The sequence below is a fragment of the Propithecus coquereli genome, unplaced genomic scaffold (assembly GCF_000956105.1).
Source record: "Propithecus coquereli isolate 6110/MARCELLA unplaced genomic scaffold, Pcoq_1.0 Scaffold701, whole genome shotgun sequence".
In the NCBI taxonomy this organism is placed as follows: Eukaryota; Metazoa; Chordata; class Mammalia; order Primates; family Indriidae; genus Propithecus; species Propithecus coquereli.
Genome location: NW_012153075.1, coordinates 435,673 through 441,039, shown reverse-complemented (window position 1 = coordinate 441,039; position 5,367 = coordinate 435,673).

Below are 5,367 nucleotides of genomic sequence, written 5' to 3'. Positions count from 1 at the left end.
GCCAAAAGTCGTGAAAAAGGGAAATGTTGGCAGGAGAGATCAGGAATCCCCTCGCGAGGTCACAGAAGTCCTTAACCATTTTGGGGTCATGGGCTTTGTGGTGGGTTGAGTGGTGACACTCCCCACCCCCAATAACAGAGCTCTAGCCACGTCCTAAATCCCAGACTCTGTGAATCTGACCTTGTTTGGAAAAAGGGTCTTGGCGGATGTAAGTAAGTTAAGGACCTTGAAATGAGATCGTCCTGAATTTAGGGTGGGCCCTAAATCCAATGACTCGTGTCCTTGTGAGAAGAGAGGCTGTAGACACAGAGGACGCCATGTGAGGACAGAGGCAGAGACTGGAGTGATGCAGCCCCAAGCCAGGGAACACCGAGGGTCCCCGGAAGCTTCCAGAAGCTGGTAGAGAGTCTGCAGATCCTCCTGGAGCCTCCAGGAGATCCAACCTTGTTGACACCCTGACTTCAGACTTCTGGCCTCCAGAACCGGAAGAGAATACATTTCTGTTGACTTGAAGGCCTCAAGTTTATGGTTATTTGTACGGCAGCCACAGGAAACTAACAGAGACTACTTTGGCCACTTGGTAAAGCCTAATGGCCCACTTGTCAACAATAAGATTTTTTTAAAGCATATGATAACATGTACAGGATTGGAAAAGAAACCAGTTGTATTGAAATACACTGCTCTCCATGAAGCTCCTAGGCCCCCGGTAAAGAGCTAGGAGAAATGTCTATGACTCTCAGCAGAGAACTTTTTTGGAGTTTTTCTCTATTTGATAACAGAGGACACCCCAGGAACCCTGCTAATTTAGCACCTTTGAATATTAGAATTCCTTACAAATAGCCACTGGCCAGGGGAGCGGCCATCTGTCACTGCAGCCATTTGTGCAGTCTGCCACAGAGGCAGCAGTATCCCAAGGCTTCTTCCCAGGACTTGCAGACTAGAACACAATTCCTCGCTTCGGTGCCAAGTGACTAACTAGGTCAATTAGTGGGAAATGTACGCCCTGAGCAATGACTTTTAACAGGAATAAAGGAGTACAAAACTCTCTGTTACACGTCTTCTATTTAAGTTTCTGGAAAAGGAATCAGAACATCATAGGCACAATGACACGGCAAGGGCCCAGGTGGTCCCCTAACACGGGAGCTGCTCCAACTCCAGACGGGCCTAGAGTGAGCTTCTCTGCCTGCTGGCGGCCGGTGCTGCCTTGCCCGACAACGCGATCCCATCCTCAGCCCCGAAATAGAAGAACCTTATGACCAGCCTTCCTTTCCACAAATGTTGGTTTTGCTTCCAAAACATTCAGGATAACCTGGCCCCCAAATCACCACCACATCCAACCTCAGAAACTCAAAAAGGACGTTCCCTGGTCTACAGACTCAGTGGGAGACCTGATCCCCAGGTGGCCTTGGTCAGACACCCAGGCAGATCATGAGCTCAGAGGAAAAGAGAACTGGTGGGAGTAGTGGCCAGGTAAGCGCTAGATCCACCGGAGACCTTCAGCACGGTCCCTTCCCCACCTCCAAGGACACTCAGACTGCCCACGAACCTCACCTCGCCTCCGGAGTGGGGGGCAGGAGACCCTGCTGTTGACGTCCCTCAAGGCCTGCTTGCAGTAACGGGGCGAACAGCACCCTAAAACGGCCCCCAAGATTCCCACCCTAATCCCCAGGGTGGTGCAGGTGATGCGACGCCACACCCATGATGATGTTTAGTTACCTGGCAACGGGAATCTGCAGCTGTAATTAAGGCTCCTAATTAGTTGACTTTGAGTGAATCGATCCAAAGGGAGGTTATCTGGGTGAGTCTAATGTGACAGCAGGAACCATTGAAAGCAGAGAGTTCTCTCTGACTGACAGCAGTGAAGGGGAGTCAGAGAGTCCGAGTGCGAAGGGGCCACATGGACGGCCCCGAAAAGGAACACGGATGGCCTCTGGGAGAAAAGACGGGCCCCGGAAGACACCCAGCAAGGAAGTGGGGAACCTCAGTCCTGCAGCCACGAGCACCTGAGCACTGCCATCCACCTGAAGGAGCTGGAAGCAGGTGCTCCGCCCGCCCCCCGGCCTCCAGATAGGAGCCCGACCCAGCATTTCGGCCTTGTGAGACCCTGAGCAGAGAACCCAGTGGCATCCGCGTGGACTTCTGACCCACAGAACTTCTAGCCGACAAATGAGCGTTCTCACCACCACGTTTGTGGTAACTTGTTCCGCAGCAATAGGAAACTCACAAGTAACGTTCCACTGGGATGCACCGGCTGCTCCGCCCGCTGGAGCCGACACATCCACAACCGGCCACCAGCCACCAGGCACCCGCCCGGGCCGGGCTGCGCTCCCCCAGGTCCATGCACTACGGCAACCACGGCCACGTGTGGCCAGTGAGTATCAGGAATGTGGCTGGCGTGAACGGAGGTGCCCTGTAAGTGCAGAATACACCCAATTTTAGAGACTCGGTACGAGAAATAAAGAATGTAAAATATCTCCTAATAATTTTTATATTGATTACATGTTGAATTGATATTATGGCCCTATTGGATTAAATAAAGTGTTATTAAAATTAATGGAAATTTACAATTCCACCTACGGCTCACATTGTACTTCGACTGGACAGTACCAATCTGTGCGCCAGCTCACTGAGCCTCACACCGACCCTGTGGGGTAGGGCTGCCCTGTGTCGCAGATGAGAAAACGGAGACTTTGCACAGTCAGGTAAGGCAGTCGACGTCATCGGGGAGTGGGTGGCAGGGCTGGGACGGGAGCCAGGCTGCAGAGACCAGGGCCTGCTCTCGTGCTGCTCGGAGGGTTATCCTCCCAGCGACAGCAAAAGTTTGCCAGCAGAGTCCTCCATGTCAAACCAAACAGATGACTCCGGGGGAGTTAGACCACAAGGCCACCAGCAAGCAGAAGTGTTTTAGCGTAGTATGAGGCCGTTCGTTCTCCTTCAGGTTACACCGTAGGAACTGGCTGTGATAACTGCGGGAAACTAGACCTTTTCCGTGAGTGATAGGGCCGTCATTGAACAGGGAAATTGTGGGATCCCTGGTGTCCTTTAGCTAAAAAGAGGCTTCTCCACAATACCTAAAGAAATGTTTTAAGAAAATAAAGCTTATGGGCCGGGCGCGGTGGCTCATGCCTGTAATCCCAGCTCTCTGGGAGGCCGAGGCGGGCGGATTATTTGAGCTCAGGAGTTCGAGACCAGCCTGAGCAAAAGCGAGACCCCGTCTCTACTAAAATTAGAAAGAAATTAATTGGACAACTAAAAATATATAGAAAAAATTAGCCAGGCATGGTGGCGCATGCCTGTAGTCCCAGCTACTCGGGAGGCTGAGGCAGGAGGATCGCTTGAGCCCAGGAGTTGGAGGTTGCTGTGAGCTAGGATGACGCCATGGCACTCTAGCCTGGGCAACAGAGTGAGACTCTGTCTCAAAAAAAAAAAAAAAAAGAAAGAAAAGAAAAGAAAGGTTATGATCCACAAAACGTGATCAATTTTGTCAATGCCTTTGCTCAAGCCCTAAGTATTTGCATTAGTAATAAAGAAGTAAAATATGGTTATTTTTGCCTAAGTTTCCTCTAACTCCCAGGGAGCTTCCAAACACCCAAAACAAAATCTCAGCAACACCTGTCCTTCAAGGGCGCAGAGTGTGCCTTCATCCCACGAGGAACACAACCTGGGAACAGAAGGGAACTGGCAGTTCTTCCCCCTGCCCCGACGGGTCCGGGGGCCGGAGGTAATCCGCAGCTCCAGCACGCACTGGGGGTACTCACAGCTGCTGGGGAAGGGGGGTTTAGGGATGGGGCACAGTCCCGCATAAGCATTAGCTGTTTATCCATTTTGCTCCGTCTGCTAATCCCAAGACCCTCTGTTGTATTTAACACTCTCATTGTCCCATTTCAATTCGTATTTAAGTTGCGCTCCTTCTTAGAAAATTTTCAATCCATGTATGTATGATTCAGTGTTTATTGCGTCCAGGATGCTGGGTTTCAAATTCCATCCCTAGAAAAGCTGTTACTGTGATTGCCACGTGGACCATCGAGCAAGTAAAGACCTGCCCAGCACACCGCCTCCCAGAAGACCTCCTGGGAAGGTTCTTGCGAGGTCGAGGTTGGGGGGCGGTTGAGTAGCGTTGGTGGGGAGATCTCCAGAGTCATGTTTTGAAATCCATTCTATATTTGCTTTGGCAATAACATGTGACACCCTTCTTTACTTCTCAGAAACTCTTGCTCCAAAGATGCTGACCTTGCGAACAGGGACGGTGGCCCCAGCAGGGAAAGAGGCTCCTTCCTGCACTGCACATTCCAGCCTCGGCGGAACATGACCCGGGAGATGTGCTTCCTCTGAGTCACAGGACCAGACCAGGGTGGCTGTGGGGCGGGCAGAACAGAACGCGCCGCTCAAGTTCCCAAGTTCTCGACAGCCAGTTGTGATCTCTTTTACACTGGAGTCAAACCAACGTCCCTCAGGAACACAGATGCAAAAGTCCTTACCAAATATTGGCAACTCAGAGCTGGCAGTAAGGGGGATGCACCGTCGGCAAGTGGAGTCTGTGCCTGGAGCGCAAGTTTGGGTCCACACCAGAAAATCCGTCAATGCCAGCCTCCCCCTCGACAGACTAAAGAATAAAAACCACATTATTTGCCTCAATAAATGCCAAAAATGGATTTGACTAAATCTAACATCCACTCATGATAAAAACAAAAACAAAACTCTCAGCAAACTGGGAATAGAAGAGAACTTTGTCTAGCCTGAAAAAGGTCATCCATAAAAACCTACAGCTAACATGACACTTAAAGTTGAAAACCTGACCGCTTCCCCGAAGTTCAAGAATAAAGCAAGGATGTCCACCCTCGCCCTGGGGAAGTGAAAACGTACATCCACCCAAAAACCTATGCATAAAATTATAGCAGCTTTATTGATAATCACTAAAAGTCAGAGACAACCCAAATGTGCTTCAGGGGACGAAGAGATAAACAAATTGTGTTACATCCATGAAAGGGAACAGGACTCGGCAACGGAAAGGAACAAAGGACACACATCAGTGCGGGTGAGTCTGAAACGCGTTAAGCTGAGTGAGAGAAGCTGGACACAGAAGGCCACGTCCCATGTGACTCCATTCGTGTGGCGTCCTCGAGACAGCCAAACTGGGGAGAGGGAACAGGTTGTGGGTTGCCGTGGATGGGGGTGGGAAACAGCTCAAGGACTGGGGAGGCGGAACCGTTCTCGGTCCCTATGTGCCGTCACCAGGCCACGAGTTTGTCAAAACACAAGTGAGGCCAGGCGCAGTGGCTCACGCCTGTAATCCTAGCACTCTGGGAGGCCGAGGCGGGAGGATCGTTTGAGCTCAGGAGTTCGAAACCAGCCTGAGCAAGAGCGAGA